Below are 14,640 nucleotides of genomic sequence, written 5' to 3'. Positions count from 1 at the left end.
GCACCTGCGTGGGCTGTTCTCCCATTCCTGTGCGTGTGGGCATGAGGCTCACAGGGAATGAGTGGCTTATGTCACTTGCCCCAGGTCACTCAGTTAACAGCAAAGCAGGAATGCACACCAAGTCCCAATTTGGGTCTGAGTTCTTTCCACTGCCCTTTACACTCATAAACCATGTTCAAGGGACACTTGAAGATCCACAATATGGCCTCATGGGGCTCTGGCAAGTATCCAGATTGGTACACAGTGGCCAGGCCACTCCTGGGCATCTTCACTCATAGAGATTCTACCTTTGTGTTCTTCTTATATAGTAAGATTCTTTCTCTAAGAGATTTAATTTGAAAAAAAGGACTAAACTGTTACTTTATTTTAAAAATATTTATTTTGAGAGAGAGAGAGCAAGTAAGAGAGAACAGGAGAGGATCAGTGAGAATGAGAGAATCCCAAGCAGGCTCTGCACCACCATCAAAGAGCCCAACACAGGCCTGATCCCACAAACCACTAGATCATGACCCGAGCCAAAATTAAGTCAGACACTAAACCAGTTGAGCCACCCAGAAGCCCTAAACTGTTACTTTAAAAATATTCTGGGGGCGCCTGGGTGGCTCAGTTGGTGGGGCATCTGACTTCAGCCCAGATCATGATCTCACAGTTCACAAGTTCACAACCCACGTGGGGCTCTGTGCTGACAACTCAGAGCCTGGAGCCTGCTTCAGGTTGTGTCTCCCTCTCTCTGCCCCTGCCCTGCTCATGTGCTTGCTCGCTCTCTCTCAGATACAAATAAACATTTAAAAATTTTTAATAAAATAAAAAATAAACCATTCTGCTGTTTAACTATTGTGTACATTCATTATTTAGTGAGCATTTTAAGATAGATCTAATTATTTCATACATTCAGTAGATCGGTCTGCTGAGTTTGAAAGTGTGACCAGTGCACAAGGGGCTCCAGAAACAGCTCACACTTGTTTGGTGCCAGCATCTGAAGACAGCACTGTCTAAAATGAGATTAAAATGAGAGGGGATGGGGTCAGACACCTCCAGAAGCAATTTGGAGGGAGCCAGGATATCTGCCCCTAACCAAGAATCCCTCGATGGAGTACAGTATGGGCTATACCCACTGTGAGCTTTGCAAAGACCTCTTTTAGGCAGCAAGCTTGAGCAATGGAAATCTGAGTAAGGCAGAAGGGCCCACGGTGACCACCAGTCCAAGTGCAAACAGGCCCATTTAGGTGGGCCCACTTATGGCCCACCTCAAAGTAGCCATAAGTCCTATTTGACCAATGGGCCACTTGCAACTGGGCACAGATACCAAAAAAGGAAAATTCCACGGGTTCCCATACCTTCTCACCCGCCCCCCCTTAACTATAGCCCCTCCTGTCCCTAACTGCCTCTTGGCAGAGTCTCTTTTTTGATGTCCTGGCTTCTGCTCCCTTGCAGTATATTCAATAAACCTCTATCTCCTTCACTGCCCACTCAGCCAGCCTCCAACCCGACCAATTACCCCACAAGCTTGGCTTCATCTCTCTGGCAGGGCAGTGTGCCTGGGGAGAGGGAGTCTTACTTAGCAGAAGGTGTTGGTCTGAATCAAAGAATGGACTGTGTTTGTCTTCGGCTTATTTTCATTCAGTAGTCACACACTGACTGACTAGATGAAGAAAAGAAGGAAGGAAGAGAGTGGGGATTTCAGTGATGACTCACATGCAGATCTTTGACTCTCAAACTCCGTAGGGGAGAAATCTACTGACCTCCATACAGGACAGCTGGCTACAGCCTGCCTACACGGAGACTTTGTATGCATTTTTAAAAGACTTCTCCCAGGTTGAATTAAATAGTCACAGGCAGCCCATAGGTATGTGAGTTTTGCAACAAATGGCACCTTTTGTGCAAATTAGGAAAAAAAGCACCTTCCTTTGGGCAGGCAATCTTTCTGTGCCCTGTTGGGGTCTGAGGCCAAGGGCGCTGAGGCTGAGGTTGTAATTCAGCCACACTCCCCACCTTTGTGAGTTCATAGGCAGAGCCTGAAGTACCCAATTCTCCCTGTGCCTCAGGTCATCTGTGGGTAGGCACAGTCCTGCATTCTACACATGAAAGCATTTTCAGCTCCAGACAGCATCTGCCTTGAAAGGGGAGAAGAAGAGACAAGGGGAAGCTTCTCTTCCCTTCCCCTTTTTGTGATACGTGGCCACAGGTCTGTGCACATGTGAACGCATGCATACACACTTGCATGCCCATGCAAGCACACACAAAATCAGAGGCCTGTTGGGTAGAGCTTAAGCCACTGGATGCTTCAAAAAGAATAGCAACACCTAAAATAAAATAATTGGTAGATTAAAGATGAGGCTTATCTTACTATTCATAGTTCTTAGTATTATATGCAATTACACTTTAGAAACCCAACAGGTAAATGGTCAGTATTGAATTAAGGAATAACAATGTAGTGAATTCAAAGAAGTTGATGTTACTCACAAGAGTAAATTAAGTAGGAGGCATAGGATATAGAGCCATGGTCAGGAGCTTTGTGTAGGATTCCTGGAGCTCCAGGCATTCAGACCCATTTTGCAGAGACCCAATATCCATTCACCATTCCTCCTACTGACAGAACTCCAATTTTACTTTAGTTAGAAATGTTCCTCTGCTTTAAAAATAATCTTTTCCTTTCAACTTCCCATGCAAGGTAGGAATGGCTGTGTGACACAGTTCAATGAGATGTCCTCTTAAGTTACAAAATGGGACTTGCAGGAAAAACCTCTTCTGGAACTGACTCTACAGGGTTGGGTTCCCTTTGGCCTTTATCTTCCCACTACCGCTGCCTGAAGTGTCAGCATGCTAGCTGGAGCTCCAGTACTCATCCGGCCGCACTTCTTCATCTACTCAACCGACACAGGGTGTTTTCAGTGCTGGGAACTCCACATGAAGAAAACAGCACAAATCCCTTCCCTCAGTGAAATTAGTCTAGTGGGAAGAGACAGATCATCAACATATTGCTATATAATATGTCGGAATGTAGTAAGGGTCAAGGAGGAAAATAAATGAAGAGATGATGCAAGACACAGCCAGCCCTAGAAAATATTGCTCAGGGGCTGAGGGATCAGCTTTTTGCTGCACTATTAGGAGCTCTGTTCTTGCTGTGAGATTGATTTTAAAAGCAGAAAAAATCAAGCCCCTAAATTGTTTATGTCACTGCTTTTCAGTTACTACCAGCTGAATCTCATCCCCTAGCTGATAATGATCCTAAAAGAAGACTGTCTTGGGCACGCATAGTTTACATTTCCTCAGCTCTCATCCACATGAATAGGTGGTTAACCAGATGACACAAATAGCAAGACAAATAATAGATTCTCAAAAAAGTAAGTACTCCAATCCATGAGCATATACAAAGCACTGCTGCAAAAATACGATGATTTTTCACAGAACTTTTCTGTAGATTGAAGATTAAAGTTTCAGTGGTGGTCCTTAACCTTATAGCACTGCATTAAAGACTAATCTTCACAGGAACAAAAGGTGGGCGGAGGATGTAATATGGAAAAAGAGGAGGTGAGGGGAGAGAAACAGGGAAGGGAGTTAGGGGTCTTTATAGCAGAGATTGCAGACTTTGCCGCCTGCAGAGGCAAAGCAGGAAATTCAAATGATCAAGCACTCAGGGGTGAGAGAAAAACAAAGCTCTTGCTGTCTCTTTGTTCTCCCACTTTTGAGTAAAGATGTGAGTTGGAACAGAAATTTGTCTGCTAAAGGAAAAAAAGCTGCTCGGGGCTCCTGGGTGGCTCAGTCGGTTAAGCCTCCGGCTTCGGCTCAGGTTGATCTCACATTCGTGGGTTCGAGCCCTGCATCAGGCTCCGTGCTGACAGCTAACTCAGAGCCTGGAGCCTGCTTCCGGTTCTGTGTCTCCTTCTCTCTCTGCCCCTCCCCCTCTCATGCTTTGTCTCTCTCTGTATCAAAAATAAATAAAACATTAAAAAAATTTAAAAAAAAAAGGCTGCTCAAACAAAATGATAATGCTAATTGACATTTTTCCTCAGTGCGAGGGACGCTGGGCGCCAGACAACACCAAGTGGACTCTGGTGACCTGAGAGGAGCAGCCACCGTCCCACTCCTTTGATTGTGACCGTCACAGGCCTCACAATGCCGGAGAGTCTCAATCTTTAAAAGCTGGAAATCTGGATTTCTTTTTAGGTGAAAACTTCCATTATTAAATGTTGGGAATGAATTCAATATTTTTGGTAAACATGCTGTTTCATATGTCTCTGCAGTTATCTGGCAGCGGCAGGCCTTGAGTTTGCGCCCTTCAGGTATGCTGAATGGATGGGATAAAAAGCTGTTTCAGTGAAAAGTGGGAGAAAGGCAAGTTTGGTGAGGTGAGGAGATGGGAAAGAAGGGAGAAATGGAAGTAAAGACCGAAGATGGTGGTATGGAAAGATTAAAATATAGGTCGAAAGAAAAAGATGTTGAAGAATGTGAGCGAGAAGAGATTGGGAGGGAGTGAAGAAGAAAGGAAGAAGGTTGGGGGAAAAAAGGTGGGAGAAAAACGTGTGAAAGGAGAGGAGATTTGAAGAGGTACGAAGTAGTAGGGCCTCTGTAGACAGAGGGTGGGGATTGGGGATCCTTCCACAGAAACACAAGAATATGTGAGCACCACAGAGAGAATACTAGCTCCAAGTGGTGAAAGGGAAGCCCAGTATCTTAGCCTTTGGCCGTCTCTTGCTTGCTTGCTTGCTTTCTGTCTTTCTTCTGTCTTTCTTTCTGTGTTTCTTCTATCTTTTCTTTTTTTTTTTTTTTTTTGAGAAAGAGAAGGAAACGAACTGAGGGTTGAACGGGGAGGGGGGAAAAGAGGTGGTGGTGATGGAGGAGGGCACTTGTGGGGAAGAGCACTGGCTGTTGTATGGAAACCAATTTGACAATAAACTATTTTTTAAAAAGAGAGAGAGAGAAAGAGAAGGAGAGGGAGAGAATCTTAAGCAAGCTCCACGTTCAGCCTGGACCCTGAAGTGGGACTGGATCTCACAACTCTGAGATCAAAACCTAAGCCAAAATCAAGAGTTGGACGCTCAACTGACTGAGCCACCCAGTCGCCCCTCACTTTCTTTTGATAGTCAAATTGAAAGAGGACTGCTCCTACCTCCATTCTGATCAAAGTCAGTACTTTCTGATTAAGTTCCTCTTTCCAGTTTCTCTCTTAACTCAGACAAAAGACCCTTTGGGCAAAGCATCTACTGGGGACAGAAAATATCCCTTTATGCAATAAAGAGGGCCCTGATCTGGCAAAACCCCACCATTGACTCCAAGACAAGGAACCACCTGACTTTTGCTGCCCACTTACACATACCACCAACTTTTGTCACACATATTCCCTTTATAAACTAAGAGGCAGGCGCCTGGTGGCTCAGTCATTAAGCATCTGACTTTGGCTTGGGTCATGATCTCACAGTATGTGAGTTAGGGTCCCGCATCAGGTGAGTTTGAGTCTTGCTTTGTTTTTTGTTTTTGTTTTTTTAATTTTTTAATTGTTTTTTATTTATTTTTTGAGAGACAGAGAGACAGTGCAAGCAGGGAGGATCATAGAAAGAGGGAGACACAGAATCTGAAGCAGGCTCTGGGCTCTGAGCTAGCTGTCAGCACAGAGCTCGACACGGGGCTTGAACCCACAAACTGTGAGATCATGACCTGAGCCGAAGCTGGACACTTAACCAACTGAGTCACCCAGGTGCCCTGACTCTGGGGAATTTTAAAGGACTATTTCTAACATTTATTTTAGGTGGATGGAGGATGGATGCATGGAAGGATGGATTCATTCATTCATTTTTTTTCTTTCAATAAATATCCCAGACATGCTGTAGGAGTTGGGGTTAAATAGTAAATAAGGCACCCCAAGTCTTGCTTTGGATAAGCCCCACTTCTCTCTCTCTCTCTCTCTCTCTCCCCCCGCTTTCTGCCTCTCACTCACTTGTGTTCCTCTCTTTAAAATAAAATAATAAAATGAAATGAAATAAAATAAAATAAAACCTAGAGGCTTTTTCAGCACTTTGGTGACAGTCTGTGACACTAGTCAGTCTGCTGTCCTCCCAGTATAGGCCTCCCTGAAATGAATTCCTTTCTTGTTTCACCACTACTCATGTCTCTGACTTTGGATTTTGTCAGCAGCGAGTGGCTGAACCTGGTGTGTTTGGGGTCCCTGGAGGAGGTGCTCTTGTACCCCAGCACCCCAGTTACAAAATAACTCAGACCCCCTCTTTTCTACAGCTATAAGAAGTCTAGGATCCTGACCCAGGAAGTGTCACCATTTTCTTGGTCAATATTACCTCTTCCTTCTTTCTCTTACCACTTCCCTGTGGGCGTCCAGGCTCTTCAGTCCTTCCCTTCCTTTACAAGCTAATACTGGGCTAGGGGTCAACTCAGCTTCAGCAGAGGCTTGAACCACAGATAGGCCTGTCAGAAGGGGAATTACAGACCAAAACACGGACAAATTAGAATTCCATACCAAAGATGACTGTTCCTAAAATGATTTCTGTCTCAGGGGACCCACTCTAGACATTTCTCACCTCTCTGCTCAAGGAATTGTGCTCAGCAATGGAATACCTCTTGGATCAGCTTTTCATTTCAGACTCTGCCTTAATTTCATGTAGTCAAAGGATACATTATAGATTTTCTCTTACAAAGTGCAATACTCCCCAAAATTAATGGGGCACCTGGGTGGCTCAGTTGGTTGAGCGTCCAATTCTTTTTTTTAAATAAACTTTTGTCATTTATTTTGTAGATCATTTTTTTTAAGTTTATTTATTTATTCTGAGAGAGAGAGAGAGAGAGCATAAGCAGGGGAGGGGCAGATACAGAGGGAGAGAGAGAATCCTAAGCAGGCTCTGCTGACAGAGTTGGATGCTTGAGGCACCTAGGTGGGTCAGTTGGTTAAGTGTCCAACTCTTGGTTTCAGATCAGGTCATGATCTCACAGTTTTGTGAGTTCAAGCCCTGTGTCGGGCTTGGAGCTGACAGCTCAGAGCTGACAGTGTAGAACCTGCCTGAGAGTCTCCCTTCTCTGCCCCTCCCCCACTCACACTCTCTCTGTCTCTCTCAGAATAAATAAATAAAACTTAAACAAAAATTTTTTAACTTAAAAAAGAGCAATATGACCCGAAATTAATGATACAAGCATGCCCTAAAGCAAAAAGAAAGAACAAAAGGTAGGAAGGAAGGAAAGAAGGAAGGAAAAGAAAGAAAAGGAAAGGGAGAAAAGAGAAGCCAGTTTGTAGAAGTTGTGGTACTAGAGAGGAAAGAAGAGACAGGTGAGGGAGAAGCAGAGAAGGTGGAGCAAGTTTGGAGCTGATGTGGAGGTGAGCTGTTTGGCCCCAGAAGAGCTGTAAATTGAAGGAGTTACAGTCATCATGCTCAAGAACAGAGATCCATTTCCCCTTCTCTGCCAGGCCACATCGTCCATGTTATATCCTGAATGGCTCTCCTCAAGGCCTACCTGGATCATTTCATATTTTTCTTCCATCTTTCCTACCTCCCTTCCTTCCTTCTTTTTTCTCTTTCTGTCTTCCTTTCAAGTAGGCTTCACACACAGCACGGAGCCCAATGCAGGGTCCAAACTCACAACCTGATATCAAGACCTGAGCTCAAATCAAGAGTCAGATGTTTAACCAACTGAGCCACCCAGGTGCCCCTCTTTCTTTCTTTCCTTTTTTTTTTTTTAATTGATCAGTTATTTAAGCAGATTCTTTGTAAGAAATTTAGAACACCAATTCATGAGGATACACTCCATTTGTGAGAGAAAACACAGAGCAGAAGTAACCTTGAAGCTGAGGAAGAGCTTTGATTTTTGGTAGTTTGCAAATCCACAGCTTTCTGATCAACCTTGCACTCCTCTTTAATCTCATATTTCTCCTTCACTGTGTCAAACACTTCACCTTTCTGGTATCTGGGTTTACACGGCTTCTTCTTGAAGCAAGCATCACTGAGATGTTTGGTGAAGATGTAATGACAACTTTCTGGTGTGTTCTAAGCAAGGGAACTCAACTGAGGACCAGAGGGCCAATCACAAGTAGCAAGCCACTGCTCAGCTGCTTCAGGAGAACAATCCTCTTGCCTCTGTTGCCCCCAGTGATGATGGTCAAAAGGGTCCCAGGAGGGACTAGCTCGCTGTTTTCTCACATGCTGACTTAAAGGATTTTTGCCGTGGCAAATCTTCGGTAGGATAATACCTAGGTATTTTGCAAAGTTTAACCACTAGGGTACCACCACTGTCACCACCAACCAGTTTTGTAAAAGTAGCAAGAACCTTCTCCTTCTTTTTCTTTTCAACCCTGGATTTAGCTGCTGAATACTTCCTCTTATACATGGCCCTTCTGGAATACATAGCCAGTGGGGAATATCCACCAATTCCTCTGACTAGGACAAGGTTTCAGCCATGGTGGGACTTCCCACTTCCCCTTCTTGTGTTTTAGCCTTGAGGTTACCCTTCTGAACCCTGCCACCAGCATCAGCCTTCTTGGCTTTAGATTTCTTCTCCTTAGTATCTCGCTTCTGAGCTTTTTTTCATCGACCATCTTGCAAGATAAGAAAAGCCATTTTCTATTTTTCTTACTTACTTGTATAGCCTTAGAAAATACTCTTCCCTGAAGTTAACTTGGGTGTTTCTCTGTTCTTTGCAACCTGAAAGAGCTGAATACCTCCTTCACCTTGGCTTGTCTGTAGAGGACAGTCAGGGTTTGTGTTTGTGTTTTGTTGCCCAGTTGAAAGGACAGTTGAGGATGTTTGAATATGGAATAAAAATGTTCAAAATCTGAAGGATGGAAGTGAAGGTGCATAGTCTGCTGCACAGAGGGGAGCTCTGTTCAATCCTGGACCCATTCAGAAAACAAAATGCCTCTCATAAGGGATAAGTAACAAAATTACCACAGTCTAGGTCATTTCCCCATGGTCAAGTTGTTAAAAAATTGAAATCCTTCTTGACCTGTAAGTGGCATCTTTTCTGTGCTTCTGAACAAATATCAACATGGGCCCCTTCCAGCCACCAGCTCAGTACCTTCCAGCCTCTCTCTCTTATCCCCAAATCTGTTTCTCTCCCCCTGTGCCTTTTCTACTCCTGCCCCTTCATCGCCAACATTCCTTTTTCCCCTTCTTTTTCATCTATTCAATCATCCAACAGATATGTAATGAGTATCTACAATGTGCCAAGAACTGTGCTGGCAATGGAATAAAAGATGGCCAGCATGGAACCCTCCCAGGCCACAGAGCATTACAGTCCAGCATGAGGGCTGCAAAGTCTAGAGCCAACCACATTGCCCACATCTGAGCTCAGTGGATCTGGGGAGTGAAATGGAATGTGGTTAGTCCTCAGATGGAAAAGGAAATATAACTGTAGGGTATTGTGAACCTTTTATTATGGAGTCCACAGACTTACGAGTATTGAGCCTGAAATTTGATGTCATGCAGACTGAAATCCTACTATTTAGAAGTGTGATCTTAACTCTGAGCCTCTTTTCCCTTCTGGCAGTAACAATCTTAGTCAACTAATGGGTCAAGATTAGATGACTTATTCTTTGTAAAGCACTTATCAGATTACCTGGTACTTGGTTGTAGAAAATGGCAAGTGGGAACTGGCATCGATGACATGGAGCTGCCCTGGATATCATGTAAGCACAGAAAAATAGAGGTTCCAATCTCTGTATTCCATTCATCCCTTTTGCTGCTCATTACTCTTCCTTTTGTCACCAGCCTTTCCCAATTAGAAAATCAGTACTTCCAAACACAGAAAACAAGAGCAGGAGGTACATGGGAACAGGAAACAACTGAGCTCCTGAGGGCTCCTGAATGAGCACCCTCACCTTGCCCCCAGGAAAACACTTTCTACCCAACCTATCCTCACCCACAAGCAGAGCTAGCCTTCCTGGGCCTCTACAGGACCTGCTCCAGCTTGAATCACTCTCCGAACAGATCTTTAGCCCACTCTTCCTAAAACTCAAAAGGTCATAACTCCCTTGAGCTGCTGGAAAAACACTGCATAAATCACAAAGACTCCAGGAAAGAAAAACAGGATACAAAACGAATTAAGGGCAGGGAGTTGAACAGATGTTTATTTTGTTCCATGTCCAGTTTTGGCAAACCTAGAAAATAATACAATATCCAGGAAAGGCAGGCTGAAGGGAAGGAGGGAAGGGAGCTGGTAATAAATAAATTTGAGACTCTATATAAAAAGAATAAAATTTGATGCATTTATCATAGCACACAAAAGGATAATTTCTACATAAGATATTATTTAAAAATTTTAAACTATAGAAGGGATAGTTCTTCAACAAATACATTTCAAGGAGAAAAATAGACTGAGTGAAAGATATGTTAAAAGAAACATAAGGGGCGCCTGGGTAGCTCAGTTGCTTGAGCATCTGACTCTTTTTTTTTTTTTTAATGTTTATTTATTTTTGAGAAAGAGGGAGGGAGACAGAGCATGAGTGAGGGAGAGTCAGAGAGAGAGGGAGACAGAGAATCTGAAGTAGGATCCAGGCTCTGAACTGTCAGCACAGAGCCCGATGTGGGAGTTGAACCCACGAACTGGGGTATCATGACCTGAGCCGACGTCTGATGCCCAACTGACTGAGCCACACAGGCACCCCAAGCATCTGAATCTTAATTTTGGCTCAGGTCATGATCTCATGGTTTATGAGTTTGAGCCCTGCATCCAACCATGTCAGTGCAGAGCCTACTTGGGATTCTCTGTCTCCCTTTCTCTCCACCCCTCTCCCTCTTTTAGATTCTCTCTCTCAAAAATAAATAAATAAGGGTGCCTGGGTGCTCAGTCAGTTAAGCATCCAACTTCAGCTCAGGTCATGATTTCATGGTTCTTGAGTTTGAGCCTGCATCAGGCTCTCTGCTCTCATAGAGCCTGCTTCAGATCCTCTGTCTCCCTCCCTCTTCGCCCCTCCTTTACTTGTGCTCTCTCTCTCTCTCTCTCTCTCTCTCTCTCTCTCTCTCAAAAATAAATGTTAAAAAATAATAAATAAATAATAAACATTAAAAAAAGAAACATAAAAATATCAACCTAGATAGACTTTATTTCAATGCTAATCCACAAAAGATAAACTCATAAAAAATATATGAGACATTTAGGGGAATCTAAAAAAAAATTTGAGGCTCCTAAACTCCAGGCTGTTTTCACACTGGTCTGAGCCTAGGCATCACTGCTGTTGTAAGTAAAGACCACTTCAGAGTCCAGAACCACAAAGTTGGAAGAGCTCCCTCCTATTGGCTCTTTACTATCAGAGGAAGATTCTAAATAACAAGGCCATGTCTTCTATTCCCTCCCAGCTCCTCACCCTCTCTTCCTCCCAGGCCAAGTGACTGCAGTTGAGAGAACCAGGAGTATAAAACATTCAACAATTCAGTATGAGGTTCCAGGCAAGAGGTTCTCTTGGGGTGGCCTCATTCAGGATCTTGCCCTTCTGGACCACAAGTTTTGGCATCATTCAGGGTGCCCCAAATGAACAAGTTCTGATTGTGTGAAGTGAACTGATAACCCTGATCACAAATGAGCCTATGATATGCAACGGAAAGTAAATGGGACACTCCACAAATACCACTACCAGCACCTCCATGGACTGGAATAACTAACCTACACAGTACAGGACTCCATCTTGAAAAAGATAAAAAGTCCCTAGGACCTGAATACTCTTAAGTCAAAAGACCTGCAAATTAGCTATTATCTCTATCTAGGACTATACTTACACCTGAAGTTCCTCACTGCTCTTAGCTCTTCAACTGTAGATATGAGATATGATTATTTCAGAGGATAGAAGAAAAAATTAAGATAAACAAAAGGACCCAAGGAAGGATCAGAAGTGAACAAGTTGGGAAGTGTTGCTGATACATGAAGGCAAGGGGGCTGAAGCTGCTAGGCAGATAATAATAATAATAATTTCACATTTACTTAGTTCTTACTACCTTCCAGGTGCTGGGCCGTCCTTTTCATGCACCATCCCATTTAATACCGTCAACAACCTAATAGGTAATGTCCTTACTTCCTCTCAAAGGCAACCTCACTCCCTCTTCTCAGGAACACATTCCTTACCTATTTCCTGTTTTAAACACCGGGTAGTTATATATAATAACTGAAGTTTCATATAATGTGTAGCAAATATGCCTAAACCTTGGGAAGTCTAAGGTCACTAGAGGGCCAAGAACTTCCATGACACAGTCAACAAAACTTCTTCCACTTAATATTTAAGCAAGACCTACATAAAGAAGTCTGTCATCTTTGCAAAAGATGTCCAGAAGATACCAGGCTTCTCCAGTCAGGGCTTTGCATGTGATGTGACCATGACCAGCCATTGCTCCCTTCACAGTGATTTATCTGACCATCACTATTTTGGATTCTTTCCCAGGAAGTAGAGCAAGCAAAGCATGAACCACATCTCTAAACAAAGGCAGTTGGACTTCTTACAATTTTACAATGAATGAGTAATGCTGAAAGTTGAGGGCATTTATTTGTAAGAAGTCACAATGTAATTGGCAATTATAGAGCAACTGCATTTTTTCCATCATTTCCTAACAAGAGTCATGCCTTGAAGACCCTTGCCTAATGGCCTAATGATAATGACAGGATAGGACGAGGAATTGACACACAAGGCAAGGAAGCAAACTAGATATCATGTGAGATCTGTCTGATCCCTGTAAAGGAACATTTAGATTATATACCCATTACTTTGGCCCCCCAAAAAACACCAAAAAATAATTAACAATGAGGCTTAACTCTTTAGCTATAACTAATCATATCTAGAATTATTGCAGTGAAGCAATAAGGGGGTGCATACCTTTATTACTTGTTTGTAATCTTGATATGGATACTCAGTACACATGACATCCGCAAATTTTACCCTGAGACTTTTTCAATTGTCTGTGAAGACCTTGCTGAGGCACAGTAAGAACAGTGCTGCCCCACTGGGTCTGGTTGGGTGAGGAGAGCCAACCACCCAGCTTCAGAGAGCAGCTCCATGTTTCTTAGTGGGTAGTCCAATTGGTAGAGAACCACTGGAAAAAACTCTTGTTGTTGCTGTTTATTTTTATTTTAGAGAGAGAGAGAAGGAGAGGGAAAGCGAGTGGGAGAGGGGCAGAGAGAGGGAGACAGGATCTGAAGCAGGCTCCATGCTGACAGCAGAAAGCCCAACATTGGGCTCAAATGCATAAACCATGAGATTATGACCTGAGTCAAAGTCAGACATTTAACCAACTGAGCCACCCAGTTTAAAAATGTCATTTCTGGGGCACCTGGGTGGCTCGGTTGGTTAAGCATCCGGCTTCAGTTCAGGCCATGATCTCACGGTTTGTGGGTTCGAGCCCCGCATTGGGCTCTGTGCTGACAGCTCAGAGCCTGGAGCCTGCTTCAGATTCTGTGTCTCCCTCTCTCTGACCCTCCCCTGCTTGCACTGTCTCTCTGTCTCTCCAAAATAAATAAATAAATAAATAAATAAATAAATAAAAATTTAAAAAATAAATAAATAAAAATGTCATTTCTTTGTAAAAATTGCCCAGAAAAATAGTCAGGCATTAACACTAGTAATAGAAGGAAAATGTGAAGCGTTCTGAAAAAATAATGATTTTTAGGAATTATAAGTTGGGATAAAAATTAAACAGAAGCATTTTGATCTTGATAGAAGCTTAGCTTTATTAATCCTCAATTAATATTTGAAAAGAGACCTGAGAAACAATTTCAGGATATGTTTTCAGGCAGCTTAAAAGTGTCTCACAGAGAAAGATGCAAAACTTAAGTGAAAGTAGGAAGAGTGGTTAACTCATGGTAAGAGAATATAAACAGGAAACAGCGGCCTCAGTATAAATGTAATTAAGAAAGACCTGGAAAATCTGGATAAACATGTACCATCTAATTTGGAGATGTGCAAGATCTCCAGTGCCTCTTGTAAAGGTCAAAAGGGTCTGCTATCCTTTCTGCAAACATGGCCAATGGGTGAATACACATCAATCCCCTTTTCATTTCACTATCGCTCACCCCAAACTTGCTACAAACAGGTTTTGGAAGTTAAAAAATTCTGAACTCCCTGGAATAAGATGGTTTTGGGGGGAGGAAGATTGGGGAAAAGCCGTCAGCATGTCAAGCACAGAGGCCTCTTCCCAGCAGGAAAGGCTTCTGATTCACCTTCCAAGGGTTCATCCTCTCTCTACGTAAATATTATCTAGCACTACAAACACAACTTCTCCTCCCTTCCTACATGATTTATTATTCTACTCTTGTCTGTCATATCTGGGTTTGTCGTGTTTATGTCTTTTCTTTTAACTACCAACATCATTTTGGATATAAGTTTGGTGTACATGAATAATAACAGTAACTACCAAGTATTATAGCTATTAATTATATTAACAGTTATAATATGTTATAGTTATACTGTGTTACATATAATACTATTTATGATAGATATAAGTTATACTACTGTAATAGTTATAGTATTAATGTCACAGTGTACATTGCCTTATATCCTTACAATGCTAGGAGATAGAATTTACAAAAACAAGGGATAGCAAATGTGGCCAACTTGCTCAGATTCTCGTAGCTAGTAAGTGGTAGAGTCAGGGTTCAAACTCAGGTGGGAAGAAATCAGGGCTTGTTCTATTAGTAAGCTGCTTCAAATGGTGCAAATCTCATTAA

At 42.8% G+C, this 14,640-nt stretch overlaps 1 long non-coding RNA gene across 1 annotated transcript; it reads right to left on the bottom strand.

Moving 5' to 3' along the window:
• Positions 1 to 874: 874 nt before the first annotated feature.
• LOC115295728 lies at positions 875 to 1,918 on the bottom strand. Its single transcript, XR_003910551.1, has 3 exons — positions 1,743 to 1,918; positions 1,559 to 1,642; positions 875 to 992 (listed from the first exon to the last, which is right to left on the bottom strand). It is a non-coding gene; the product is annotated as an uncharacterized LOC115295728 (long non-coding RNA).
• Positions 1,919 to 14,640: the final 12,722 nt, after the last annotated feature.

This window comes from Suricata suricatta, chromosome 7, assembly GCF_006229205.1.
Source record: "Suricata suricatta isolate VVHF042 chromosome 7, meerkat_22Aug2017_6uvM2_HiC, whole genome shotgun sequence".
Lineage (NCBI taxonomy): Eukaryota > Metazoa > Chordata > Mammalia > Carnivora > Herpestidae > Suricata > Suricata suricatta.
Note: the sequence above shows the minus strand (reverse complement) of the source record. Positions and strands in the feature narration are given on the sequence as shown.